Below are 15434 nucleotides of genomic sequence, written 5' to 3' on the forward strand. Positions count from 1 at the left end.
TGTTGAGTTGGGAATGAAGGGAAAGAATCCACCCCCTTCTACTAATGTTAACGTTCTCGTCATTGGGAAAAAACAAAGAGAAGAAAAGTAAGGATACTCCCAAAGCTAACTAGAAGGGAAAGGCCCATGTTGATTCATCTAGCAATGCCCCAAACGCAAGGCCCATTTCATATATTCTAGTTGTTAGTGATCCCAAAGAGGCCACTTGCTGCTACTACAATGAAAAGGGCCATTGGAAGTGGAGCTGCCCCAAGTACTTACAAAACATCAAAGATGGTAAGGTGAACCCATCGTCAGCAGGTATATACACAATTCAAACTAATAACTCACAATCTACGCATTCTTGGGTCCTTTATATAGGATGTGGTTTTCACATTTGTTTTGATTTGCAGGGACTAAAATAAAGTGAAGTGGTGGAGCATGGAAGGATGAATCTGATCATGAGAAATAGGTGATCTTTTGTTGTTACCAATATTGGAACTTATCAGCTTGTACTTAGTGGTGATGTTAGGATTAGTTTGAGTGATTGTTGTTATTTGTCAAAAATGACGCAAAACATTATTTCTTTTCATGCATTATCCAGAAAAGGTTTTCGTTATTCGTTTAAAGATATGAATGGTTCAGTTTTAGCATATAAAAATGGTGTTTTATATTTGAGGCTTTACCTTTTAATGGTGTGTATGAAACTGTGACTTATGTTAATAGCTTAGGAAATAGTGTATTTCACATTGATTCATCTAGTGGTTTAGACAAGGCATGCTTGTGGCATTGTCATCTCGGGCACATTAACAAGAAATGCATCGCCCAACTCCAAAAGGATGGAGTCTTGGAATCATTTGATTTAAGTCCAGATGATGAATGCGAATCTTGCCTTTTGGGGAAAATGACAAAATCACGTTTCATTGGATCTTGTGAAAGAGGTGAAGGATTATGGACCTCATACACACAGATGTGTGTGGACCCTTCAGATCCACCACAAGAGATGCTAATGGGTTTTATGTAACATTTATTGATGATTATAGTAGATATGGTTATATTTACTTAATCAAACATAAATCAGAAACCTTTGAAAATTTCAAAGAGTTTAAACATGAGGTTGAGAATCAATTAGGCAGGAACATAAAGATGCTCCGATCTGATAGAGGAGGAGAGTATCTTAGTGTCGAGTTCCACGACTACCTCAAGGAATGTGGAATATTTTCACAATTGATTCCTCCTAGAACACCACAACTTAATGCTATGACTGAGAGGCATAATCGAACCTTGTTGGACATTGTTTGTTCCATGATGAGTCGATCCACTCTTCCCATTTCCTTCTCGGGGTATGCCTTAGAGACAACCGCCCATATCCTCAATCTTTTCCCTTCTAAAAAGGTTGCCAAAACACCTCACGAGATGTGGACAGGGAAAGTTTCCTCGTTAGCACATATCAGAGTCTAGGGTTGTGAAGCTTTCATTAGACGAGAGACTCATGACAAGCTAGAAGCTAGAAGTGAGAAGTGTATTTTCATTGGCTACCTACAAAAGTCTTTTGCATACTTGTTCTACAGAACTAGTGAAAATGTGGTCTTTGTCAAACAATGAAGGAACCTTAGAAGAAACTAACGTTCAACCAGAGGAATAAATTCCAGTTGAACCGGTTGACTATTCATTACCTCTTCATTGTTCCAGTAGAGATAGCATGCCACTTCAGTTTTATGGTTCCCATATAACTGCATGTGAAGGGTTGATCGTACACTGGTAAATTTGGAAGAACCAACTAACTACAAGGAAGCAAGGGTAGGCCCTGCTGTTAAATGGAAATAAGGAATGGACAGCGAGATCAAGTACATGTATGATAACCAATTTGGAGTTTGGTTGATCATTTACTCGGTCACAAGATAGTCGGGTGGAAGTGGATCTTTAAGAATAAGACCGACATGGATGGAAAGGTACATACCTTCAAGGCATGACTAGTTGCTGATATGTGCATAATTAACTATATATTTAATGCATATTTCTAATACTTTTTAGCTATAATTATGTTTAATATGGAACAAAAGATACTTAGTATGCTTTAATTATGTTTTGTAGCTACAAAGACTTGCTCGGGACAAAAAAGGAAGCATACAAGGAGCTAGAAGGAGGAAACGAAAGCAAAAACAAAAGAAGAGAAGAAAAAGTCTGAAGACCACATCGTGGCGCCTTAACCGCGATGTGTTGATTGGATGAATCACGACCTTGATGTTGACGTGGAAATTACGGGATTTAGTCGAAGACCACGTCGTGGTGGCGGTCAACCATGACGTGGTGGTTAGATTTCCAAATATATAAAATCCTGGTCATTAGGTCAAATTTGGAGGCATGCATTCGGTTCTCTGAGGTTAATTACGACTAATAAACCCTTAGAAATCCAGAGGAAGACGAAATTCAAGAGAGTTCAAGGATTTAAGAAGATTTAGTAGATATTCAACATTTATCTAGTTGGTTTGCTATTTAAATTTACGTCTAGCTTATTTTACTTAGATCTAATGTGTTTTTCTGCTACAATGAGAGGCTTTTTTACTTTTGTTTGGTGAAGATTAGCTTGATACTTATGTGTTGATTTCAATTATTGGATGATTATTATTGATTTACTTGTGATTGATATGATTAAAACCTATCATGTTTTAGTTCTAGTTTATATTTCTCATAAATCAGATTTTGTGTGTTAATTGACCACATTAATTGTATGAAACTATCTCCTAATTGTTTATGACCACTAAATAGTTAGAGCTAGGATTAATCACATCTTAGTTAAAAGTAATTAAAGCTAGTAACTTTAGCTATGTTAGAGAGCATAATTAGTATTAATTTGTGCTTGGTTTCTCAACTTGACCATAGAAGAGTAACTAATATATTTCATACTCAAATTTTGCTATTATCAATTTAGTGTTTAACTTGAGCATGACCATTGCCTTGTCATACATAAATCGACAGGCTTAGTAATTTGACCATAAGAGCTAGATAATTGGTCATCAATATAATCTATTTACTAGAAATCAACCATAGGAGAAAGTGAAATCAGATCTAGACAGAAGTATTCTTTGAAGTTACTTTGTTTTTGTTGCTTGATACTTGTTAGTTGATAGTAAGTTATTCTGATTTTGCAAAATCAGTAACCCCCCCTAATCATAGTTTGTTTAATAGTTTAATTATAAGTAGTTATTTTTATTAATTGAATTCCATTCCCTATGATCGACACCCGACTTACCTAAGCTATTCTATAATCTGACTAGGTTCACTGCCTATAGGTGCATAGATAGTAAACGTTTGTTAGGTAATAAATTTAAAACTTGTAGTTACTTTTGTGGACATCAAAGTTTTTGGATCCATTGCGGGGGAATGGCTTATTTGATTTATATTTTAATTGCTTTTGGTTATTCGATCCTTTTGTAGGGTAAAACTCACAAAACGTTACTTTGGCTATGTTTGTTTATTTTAGTTTTTCTCTGAGATGCAACCACATCGTGGTTATGTCCACCACGTCATGGTCTCGCTTCATACAAGTTTTAGTTTATTGATTTTTATTCCTTTTATGCATTTTTGTTTTGTTTTTATTTTGTTTCAGTGATTTATGACCCGAGGATCTAAAACTCCTATTGTTCCTCCACTTCAAGACTCAGAATCCGCATTCCACACGAAGAAAGACACGAAAGTCAAGGAGTCAACAAGCACTTCTCAATTGGATAGAGGATTTGAAAGCTTCGAGAGGATGGCTGATAAAAAGGGAATTTGATACGATCTAGAGTCATCTACTGAAGGAAGTTCAGACGAGGAAGAGACCACAAGAAGAGGATACGTGAAGAACATGAACCAGGTGTAGTTCGACCTCAGATACCAGCCGAGAGAAGTTTTGAGCTCAAAGGACACATTTTATCCATGCTCAAGGACATACGTTTCACTGGGAAAGAGTATGAAGATTATTTCAAGCACATTGATGAGGTCAAAGACATTGCCAACTACTTTCATGTTCCTAATGTGCCAAGGGAATCTGTTTTACCAAGGATACTTCCGGTCACATTTACCGATGAAGCAAAGGTGTGGTTGAAATATCTTGCACCAGGATCCATCACTACATGGGCTAATCTTCGTGATGCTTTCATCAGGCAATTTTGTCCACCTTCAAAGATCTCAAAGCTCAAAAATAAGATTGCTAACCTCCAACAAGGGGCAGGAGAGTCATTGTATAAAGCTTGGGAGAGATAAAAGGGCTTGCTAAGAAGTTGCCCTCAACGTGAGTAGAATGTTTAACAAGAAGTTTCCATCTTCTATGATGGAGTGAATGTAACTATTAGACAACTTCTTGACTCACAAGGGCCTATGAAAAAGAAGGAGTCGGAAATTATTGTAGAATTAATTGAAGAGTTTGCAAAGCACTCACGAGAGTACCGCAATCCATGAGTGGATGTTACAAAAGGAAAAGGAGATTGAGGGAACGAGAATATGGCTGCAATCATAGCTAAGCTCGACTCTATAGATAGGCAAATAACAAAGTTAGATCAATCAATCCACGCCATAAGAGTTGGTTGTGAAAGTTGTAGTGGTCCACACTTGACCAAGGATTGTGATTCGGATAAAAATCGGAATAAGAAGGCGCAAGTGTTCTACTCAAGTGGTGACAAGTTTGATGAAGATTGGAGAAAGCCTAAGAAGGAGTGGTTACCTTATGAAGAGTACAAGAAACAGAAAGATGAAAAGTATAGACAAACTGGAAGAGGTTTCTATCAAAAAGAGCAACCACCACCCGAAAAAAAAAGATAGATTTCAAGTCGCTACTCCATCGATTTATGGAAGCATCTGAAAAAAGGCATGCTACTACTGATACCAATGTGAGAAATCATCAAGCTTCCATAAAAAATATAGAGACTCAACTTGGGAAATTGACCACACCTGTCAATGAAAGGTTACCACCTAAAAACCAAGATAAAAAATCACAATCTCATGTCATGGTGATCTACACCGAAGAAGAGGTTCATTCTGAGCCAATAATGACCCATGAAGCATCTACAAGTTATCCCAAGTCAAATGTGGGACAAGAACAACCCAGAGTTAAAAGATCAAAAAATGAAGTATTCTCTGAAGCTTCACCACGTCGCGGTGAGATCACCATGTCGTGGTCTCAAGTAGAGGATAATTTTTCTCTTCTTCAATCATTTCAGCCACCACTACCATTCCTATCTTGAGCCATCAAACATTCTCTAGAACCCGGACAAAGGAAATTTATGGAACAAGTTCTTTCACTTTCAATAAATGCCCCATTCCTCAAATCAATGGCGAAACTTCCAAAGTTTGCAAAGGATGTAGTGGGTAATATAAAGGAGTATGAAAAGGCCTCAACAATAGTTCTTAATGAGTTGTGTTCAGCTGTAATTATCAAAGGATTACCAATCAAGATGGGAGATCCAAGACAAATCACATTGCCTTATGAATTTGGCAACTCGACTTCTATCAATGATCTAGACGATTTGGGGGCAAGCATTAGTCTCATGCCATACTATTTTTATCAAAAGCTCTGATTACCAAAGCTCCAAGATACAAGAATGACCATTCGAATGGCAGATCACTCAACCACATACCCACAGGGAATAATTGAAGTCTTACTAGTTAAGGTGGTAAAATTTATTTTTCTGGTTGATTTTTTGGTTCTTGACATGAAGGAGGATGAAGAACTTCCAATTATTTTAGGAAGACCATTTTTGAGTACCGCAAGAGAACTAGTTGATATCCATGACTCAAAGCTCACACTTCGTGTGGAAGATGATGTTATTACCTTTGAGATGAGTCCTTAAGTAAATCATGAAGAGCAAAATGACGAATTGTCAAAAATAGATGCCATGGAAGAAGAATTTAATGAGCCAGTTGCACTAGAAAAGATGATGGAAGAAGAACTTAAGGTTTAGAAGGAGCACAATGTCGAAAAGTCAAGCGTTTGAAGCCAAGAGCCTTGATTCCCATGACATTTGAGGCGATTGCATTTACTACACCCAAGGTTCAAGAGGAAGAAGAAGTAGATGAACTCGAAAAAGAGTTGTATGAAGAGGTGGATGGAGAGTTGAAGGAGACTATCATGGTCTAAATGGAGGTTGAAAAGGAAGGATCTAGGGAAGATGTTAAAAAGGTAAACAAGGCAAAGAAGCAAGGAAAAGGGGTGAAGCGTAAGCATGAAGACAATGCCAACAAGAAGAAGAAGAAGGAGAATTCGAAGAAGGCTTAGAAAAGAAGGGTTCAAGCATACAAGCAAAAATGGAAGGAAAAAAGGAGCAAAGGGAGATCCCACTCCTAACTTCAACAACGTAGAGTGGGAAGGAGTTCGGCTCACGAATCCTAAAAAAGAAGCGCTTTCCGGGAGGCAACCCGATATTTTTTAGAGTTTGCATTTTCTTTACCTTTTGATTTCTTTTAGTTTTTAGTTTTTTTTATTTTATGTCTAACCAATTGATCATATGTTTCTCTGGTCTTCTAAAGTTGTTTTGTAGTTTTAAGTATGTGCAGTGATTAAGGAGCTAAATGGATGAAGAAGTTGTGAAATTTTGAAGATCATAATTGAAAAACAAGTGTTTGAATAAGTATGGGGTTCCCACATAATGAAGAAAAGTGCATTTTCGAAGAATATTAACTGGAAAAAGAAGAATGGGAATGGTCTTACATGTTATAAAGAGTCGATGCCCTATTCAATCTTAGAAGATTCTCTGAGACAATACCACGACGTGGACATCATCAACACGTCGTGGCAAAAAATTTAATCGGAACTGAATTTGATTACACCACAACATGGCATCCTTACACCGCATCATGGCAACATTATTTTGCTCGACCTTGATGACCATTTTCCTGACACCACAACGTGGTGTTGTTTTCCTACGTCATGACAGTGGTTCATCACATTTTTCAAGATTGGTTATTTGATTTCATTCGATCCGGCATATTTGCATTCACAAGAAGAAGGCTCATAAGTACTGTTTCCAGCCAATATTAGGAAAAGTCCAAGCTTTCCACACACTTTCTGAATTCGAACTCGCCACTACTATCTAAGGGGAGTGTGTTCCAATTCTCACTTTTTAATTTTATGTTCTTTTATTATTTTAGAATGCAATGGGGACATTGCATCATTTAAGTGTGGGGTAGGGGTCGAATATATAGGAATGCTAGCTTACTGATTAAAAAAAATTGAAAAAATGACTAGGATTTTAATAATTATTATTAGAAAGATTTGAAACAATAATCTAAAATTAAACCTAGTTTTAAAAATGGTTATGTTGAGATCTAGGTTGCTAGTGTTGTGTGGGACGATCCGATGAGAGTTTCAATGTTTATTTGAGCTAATATATGTTATAGTGTATTTGTGGCTTCCAAATCCTAGTGAAATCATGGAACAAAAACACGAACTTGCTTAGTTTGAGGGTCGCAATATGTTTAGCATCATGTACCAGAAATGTATCCAGGAGAGCTCATGTAGTCATTGCACTTAGACTAATACCTCTAACCAACAAGGGTTGAAGTTAAGTTCCATTGCTTAAGAATCTGTTTTTATTTTTAGGATTTTTAGTGTTGAGTGAAAAAAATGAAAAGTTTGAGGGAATAAGAGTCTACAAAGCTATGAAGATCAAGAAATATCATGAATAAAAGCTCCAAATTATTAAAGACTCAAGAAAAAGGCAAAATTTGCCAAGTAGTTATTATTGTAATCTTTTTATTTCTACGTTATTTGTCAATATGCTCGGGGGTTTAACCATAAATACCTTGAGGTTAAGAAAGTTTTATGGGGATGGATTCGGAGGGATGGAGAAGCTCAAAATGGAGATTGTGAGTATATAGGATTGCAAAAGTTCTTAGGAAAAATCTAAACACAAATACATGCATTGCGGTCTTAGAGTAATGGAGAAGCTCAAAATGGATTGTCTTGTGTAATGTTGGTAGCTAAAGTCTTGATATAATGATAATAAAATCAGTTTTGCTTAGGGGCAAGCAAAGAACAAGTGTGGAGTGTTTTGATATGTGGATAATTAACTATATATTAAATGTATATTTCTAATACTTTTAGCTATAATTATGTTTAATATGGAACAAAAGATACTTATATTAATTATGTTTTGTAGCTGCAAAGACTTGCTCGGGAAAAACAATGAAGCATACGAGGAGTTGGAAGCAGGAAACCGGAGCAAAAGAAAAAGAAGAGAAGAAAAGGTCCGAAGACCACGTCGTGGTGCCTTAACCGCGATGTGGTGATTGGAAGAATCGTGGACCAGATGCTGACATGGCAATTAGGAGATTTTTTCGAAGACTACATCATGGTGGCGGTCAAACCTAAGGGATTGACAATGATGAGACCTTCTTACCAGTGGCTAAGATAAAATCTATTAGGATAATGCCCGCAATAGCTGCCTTTCATGAATATGAAATACGGTAGATGGATGACAAAATTGCTTTTCTTAATTGGAAGTTGGTTGAAGATGTTTACATGAGTCAGCCAGAGGGGTTTGTAGATGCAAAGTTTCCTAATAAAGTGTGCAAGCTTGAAAAATCTATTGATGGATTGAAACCAACATCTCGCAGCTGGAATCTTTGCTTCCATGAGAAAATCAAAGAGTTTGGTTTTTCTATAAGTGAGGATGAGTCATGTGTGTATGTCAAAGCTAGTGGGAGTATAGTAACTTTTCTAGTATTATATGTTGATGACATACTACTCATATGAAACGACATTCCAACCTTTCAAGAAGTGAAATCTGGGCTTGGAAATTGCTTCACTATGAAAGATCTAGTAGAGGCAACCTATATTCTCAGGATAAGAATTTTAAGAGATAAAAAGAAAAGACTAATTGGACTTAGTCAAAGTACATACTTGGACAAGGTACTAAAATGGTTTAGTATGGAAATTTCAACAAGATGAGAGCTACCTATTCAAAGAAATGCCAAGTTATGTAAGACTTAAATCCCAAGTACAGATGAAGAGATAGTTGATATGAGTCAAGTCCCTGATGCTTCGGTTGTAGGATCGATCATGTACGTTATGACATGTACTTGCCCTGATGTGTCATTTGCTTTAAGCATGGTTAGTCGCTGTCACACCCCCGACCGAGGCGACGGAACACGTCGGGTGGTGCGACTAAGTTCATTCATACAACAGGCATATAAGTCATCCTTCTTATATCCTTAGCCCTAAACTAGCATGCAGTTCTCATTCACATATAACAGGCATATAATGCATCATTCCTAGATCCTTAGCCCTAATCTAGCATGTAGTTCTCATTCACATATAATAGGCATACAAGGCATCATTCCTAGATCATTATCCCTAATCTAGCATGCAATTCTCATAATCCTATCATAACATAAACTTGTATGGGTAATTTGGGAGTACTTACTTGAGCGCGGCTGATTGCATGCACTGCTCCCTTTTTCTCTTGTCAAAATCCTTTTTATAAAAAAATGGTTTTCTTTTGCACAAATACAATAATAGACAAAATAGCATTCGTGTTCCATCTTGATATTTGAATACAAGGTTTTTTTACATATAATAATAGTACATGAATTGCCTTAACAGATAGGCATATAATACAATAGCAAGTAAACTGGGCCACCTATAATCCAATCCGTCTTGAATGTTTGTTTAGTGATTTACGGAGAATACATGTAGTTTTGAGGGTCAACACAAGGTTGGTGAGAGTTACAGGTTTTCTGCTAACAACAATAATACTTTTAATAAATCTAAAAAGTATTTTCTTTGTATGTATAACAATAGTTAAAACAGGGTTTGCAATGAGTCTTTAAAAGCCAAAATATATTTTCCGTACTTTAAACTGTGTTTGTAATGAATCTTTGAAAGCCAAAATGTATCTTTTGTATATGTAAATCCATACTTAAAGCTATGTTTGTAATGAATCTTTGAATATTCTTGAAAACGAAACTGTACTGTTACATAAGTAATTCCAATAGTTTTGAAAGCAACCAAGCCCATGGTTTGTAGTGAGTGTGAGAGAGATTCCAGTTAATGTTTATAGTGAGTCCTATAACTGAGCTATGTGATTAAATGTACCCCCTAAAACGCTTCATTAGACATTGTAGTAACAATTATAGACACTTATCCCCCGCTTCAATTGATCGGTCGAGGTTGTAGCTAGCAACCACAGGTGGGGATGTCAACCCTGTATAGATCTATACATATCTATCTCGCTCCGAAGATCAACGGTGATAGTAGTGTGGGTATGCTAAGTGTTTAGACTCAAATGAAGAATATAGTCTCACTAAAAGGCCCTTAACTAAACTATGTGAATAACTCTTAGCCCTAACTTAATTGTGATTAAGTCACTAGGCATAATGAATTTCCTTGTATAAAGTTTATAAAAGTCGAGTACGCGTGGTATGTATGTAAAAGTGTAATGTACTCACTTTTATAAAGATGTATGTTTTAAAGTAATGAACATATGTACATGTATAAACTTTATGTATTTATTCATATAAATATACATGAATAGTAATAGCTTGAATCCTTGAAATACTACAAAGTTTTATAATGTGCTTGTTATAATATACAATGTCACATAAAAATAAAATATTTTTGTATCATGTAGCATTTGTTGTGTGGACTAGTTATTTTACAATAAAATAACCATCATACTTATACGAAAAGTTTATACTAGTTTATTTGTAACAATATGTTACATTGTTAAATCACATTTTTATAAACTAGGATTATTGTATTTTTTGTATAATAGGATAATTTGTTTGTATAAACGAGGTATATAGGCTCATGTATTCCCCCCCGCCCCCAAATAATTAGAAATATTAAAAAGGGGTCGTAAGCACTCACCCTTGAAGTGTAAGTTCGAGTTGTTTGGAGTTCGTTTATTTTTCGGAAGCTTGACGTGAGAACCGCAAATTCACGTTTCTTGAACTTTGAAATATTTCCAGGACCGTTTCTAATGAGTTTAAACTATTGGGGGCTTTTTGGTAATTTAATTAACAAAAATAGGACTGCTTTGGTTAAAATAAATATTGGGAGCGACTGAAATGGTTTAAATTGAATTTATGTTTGAAAATTGGACTGCTTTTGTTAAGGATTTCCAATGAAGGGACTGAAATGCTTATTTTTATTCAAAGTTTGAAGATCTGGATTTATTTTGTTAAAAATAACCAAATAAGAGGCTGTTTTGTTTAAAATACACCAAGGTTTTGGGGAAGGGAATTATTTTAAAAAGAACGTTGCAGTGTTGCTGCATCCCAACCCTTGCTCGTCGCATGACACGGTGAGGACCAAAGGAAGAAGAAGCTCGCAGGCAACGAGGTCTAGGTCGATCGATCGCGAAGAGGGATTGTCTCTGGGGTGCAACACGGCCGAAGGGGAGGAAGGGAAAAGAAGCGAAGCTGCACTCTTCTCGTCCGGCTGCGATGTGTGAATTACAGGCATCGCAAGCAGCAGTAGCAACGAAGAGGAGACCCTTGGACGTCTGTGGTCGATGGGAACAGAAGAGAAAGAAAGCAAGGGGAAAGGGGTCTCCAGTCTTTAGCCGATCACGAAGGGGAAACGAAGGCAAAAACCAAAAAGAAGTCTTTAATGGGGCAAGGTAAGCAGTGACTTGCTTCAACTTTTTTTTTTGGCATCCAAACCAAAGGATGATGATGCAGACATAAAATTCGATCAAAGGGGGTGTTTGTTATATTTTTTTGACAGGAAAAGATAAAGGGAATATGGAGAGGTTGTTACAGTAGTTGATCAAGGGAGCACCATTTGTTCTCTTGCTATTGAGGAAAGAAGAAAGACGAAGAAGAAGGTGGAGGTTTCTTTGCTTGTACTGAATAAGAAGGAGGAGGGAAGAAGAACTGAAATCAGGTGGATCTTTGGGTTTGATTTTTTTTACAGGAAAAAAAATGAAGAACGAATAATGGTGATTTTGTTGCTTGCAATCGGTATGAAGAAGAAGAAAACGGGGCTGGTACTATGAATACTCTGATTATTGTTTAGTAAAACTTATGTGTTTTCCTTTGGCTAGATGAACACTCCATATCTTTGTAAAGTAATTGATTGGTAGGGAGTGTAAGTCTTAATTTGTTTGGCTGTAAATTATTTGGAAAGAGTGTGTGTGTGATGAGTGTGTTTGAAATTAATCAAAATTCGAAGGACTCTCTAGCATGGGGTGATTCTTGTCAATCATTTTTGTATTTTGTATAATGTATTGGTTTCATTATGTATGTAATGTGTGTGTATTGATGTATTGTTTTTAATAGATTTTATATACACTTTTAGATTTAATAATATTTTGTGTGTGTGTATTTTAATGAGACATTTTAAGGCAATAATACATACACAATATTTATACACTCTCACATTAAAAGATTATTATGTATGTTTGTGAGATATATAAAGGATTCGAGATCTGTACATAATCAGTGTCCAATTTGTCGCATATACTGTTAATTGGTATTTGGAAATGTTACATGACATATATAAATATTTATATATTTAGGGTTGTTATGTAATTTTAATTGTATAACATATATTCATTGTGATTACAAAAATGACTATTTGTCATATGCAATATGGGTTTATAAAAATTATAGCAAATACATAATACATTTTTGAAAAATACATTCCCCAGACATATATGTATATATATGTACACGATTTTAGAAATTTTGAGTTATCTCTTCGTTAAGATTCGCAATAACCCGATTGGATAATAATATATTATTTCCAGAATATATTGCCAATAATTGAAATCATATCAAAATCAATAGTTTAAGGTTTCGCGATTTACTGATTCAAAACGTCTAATTTTTCGACTTCTATAAATATTTTTACAAAAAATATTTTAAATATGAAATTAAATAATAGACCATGACTTGAGTCCAAAATTGCTTTTGGAATTTCAATTTGGGGTGTGCAAATCCCTCAACGGATAGAAACGGTTTTAGCGGTTTTAAGAAAATCAGTATTATACTGGTTTTGGATTCTTAAAACGATCATATCTTTTGCATACGAACTCCGTTTTGGACATTCTTTATATTTTCGGAAACAAGGAAACATGTACTATGAGACTGGAGTGTTTGTATTGCTCATAATTGCTTAATACGAAATTTCAGTGTTTTAGATGCATTAACTATGGTTGTAGTTTGAGTTGTTTGATTCGTTTGTCACTTTACACATTTGGAAGTAAGATACAATATGGTACCTTATAATAAATGAACTCATTTATTTTAAATAAGATGCACTAAAACTCAATGAGTCAAATTACAAAGAGGTTTACTATGAACTTGACTATTCACAGTCTTTGACCTAATTCTGAGATGTCACATTACCTCCTCATTAAGGGAATTTCCTCCCGAAATTATTTAGTTCTAGATTATTTTGTTCCACTACCATTTTGTTCTACTAGTGGAGGGAGCACCGCTAAATAGTTGCTGATACTTTTGTTTCATCTGGTCCTCCTGTTTCCAATTAAACTTTGACCCTCTACGAGAGTTCTATCGGACTTTTAATATAGGAATGCGACTTTGTTTGAGGCTTTTGATTTCTTAATCGATGATCTCCACCATATCCTTTATAACACTTGTTCCAGGTATTGATTTATTTTTATAATTTTTAGGGTTTTGTGCATGGACTCGGCGAGTTGGGGTGCTCCAAGTCATCGAGTAGAGACTATTAGGGGACGTGGGGTTTGGGTCCTACTCGACGAGTCGGAAGGCCCCGACTCGACGGGTAGGAGTTGTAAAGAGAAACCCGAATTTTTAGGGTTTTCACCCTATTTAAAGAACTTATTGAGCCTCTTGTGGCCTCCCTTATCACCCTAATATCCAGAGAAGACCTTAGATCGACCTTGAACCTTCTTGAGTGAGAGAAAGAGCTTTGGTGAGTGATTTTGGGGCATTTGTGAAGGATTCTAGAGCTTGAATAGGAAGGAGCAAGGAGAGGAGCAGTAGATCCAAAATCTACACTGTCTTGGCCATCATTTTGAGGTATAAAGTCGTCACCTTGACCTCTAGTTGATTAGATCCCTTTTCTTGGAAGTAAATGACCATTTTTTGTGCAAAATGGAGTCAAACTTGGATCTGGATTTATCACAAGGATATGGTTCCAGATCTGGACCTCTCAAGGTCCCCAATGGCATAAAGTTGCTCACTTTATGCAGCCTAGCCCATTTCCATGCACAAAAACCTTGTAAGAAGCCTAGTTTAGAGGTTATGGTTTTGTAGGGCCATGCATGCACGTAAAGTTTGCAACTTGACGTGGTATCTGCACTAAGGGAGTTTGGATCTAGAGTTTGGGACCTTAGATCCCACTGAAAAGGGCTGAACTTGGGAGGGACTGAAGGAACTCATCGAGTCCCTTAGCTGACTCGATGAGTCGGGGGTAGGGTTGCCCGTTTTTGGGTTTCTGGATGAGTGCAGTGAAGGATTGGGGTTTTGGTCCGTTCAGACTTAGTTTTATGGAAATATGATGAACTCGACGAGTCAACAGGGTTAATCAGCGAGTTGAGGCAGGACGCAGTGGAATGGACTCGGGAGGAACTCGACGAGTTACAAATGTAACTCGGCGATTTAACGAGTCATACAGGTACTCGAAGAGTTGATGGGTGTACTCGACGAGTTGAGGTCAACATGGACTGTTGACCTTGACTGTTGACCTTGACTTTGACCAGGGTTGACCAGGGTTGACTTTGAGGGTAACTATGAGAGTATAACAAGTTAATCACATGATGGTTATAGGCAGTTGAGGAAGAGCAGTGCGTGGGACATAGTTGATTCTAGTTTGTTAGTTCAGCATCCGAGAGGTGAGTCTTCTCACCATACCAATGGGTCTACGACACCAAGGCCGGCCCAATTTATGATATGTGATACACTAGCTGTAGTAGAGATATGTGGTATGATAGTTAGCTTTATGCTAAGTGGTATGCTAGTGATTATGTTATTGAATGGAAGACCCGGGGGGAGCCCGTGGCAGCTAGATATAAGACTATGCAGAGGAGCCTATGGCATTCCTTGTTAAAGACCATGGGGGAGCCCATGGCATGATGGTTTAAGATCCTGGGAGGAGCCCACGACCTCCTTATATGTTTATGTATGAGTTTTGTAGTATGATAGATACTTCTGTGATATATGATATGCTAGTTGACTAATATGTTATTGCATGGAAGACCACAGTGGGAGCCCGTGACAGTTGGATATAAGACCATGTGGGGGAGCCCATCGCATTCCTAGGCAAAGACCATTGAGGAGCCCATGACATGAAGGTATAAGACCCTGGAGGAGCCCACGACATCCTTATATGTTAGTATGCATGGCTTATGTGATATGTGTAGCTTTTATAACTAATATGATATGTGATATGCGGATTGTGTGTGGGGTATGCTCTGGGGGGCTCACTAAGCATTGGCTTATAGTTTTTGGATTTGTTTTAGGTACATCTGAGCCTAAGGGCA

General features: G+C 36.8%; 1 non-coding gene across 1 annotated transcript; it reads right to left on the minus strand.

Annotated features, from left to right (window-relative positions):
- Positions 1 to 4155: 4155 nt before the first annotated feature.
- On the minus strand, positions 4156 to 4262 carry LOC145141781 (small nucleolar RNA R71). Its single transcript, XR_013722975.1, has one exon. It is a non-coding gene; the product is annotated as a small nucleolar RNA R71 (small nucleolar RNA).
- Positions 4263 to 15434: the final 11172 nt, after the last annotated feature.

The sequence above is a fragment of the Lactuca virosa genome, chromosome 9 (assembly GCF_052849685.1).
Source record: "Lactuca virosa cultivar CGN04683 chromosome 9, Lactuca_virosa_CGN04683_v6, whole genome shotgun sequence".
NCBI lineage: Eukaryota > Viridiplantae > Streptophyta > Magnoliopsida > Asterales > Asteraceae > Lactuca > Lactuca virosa.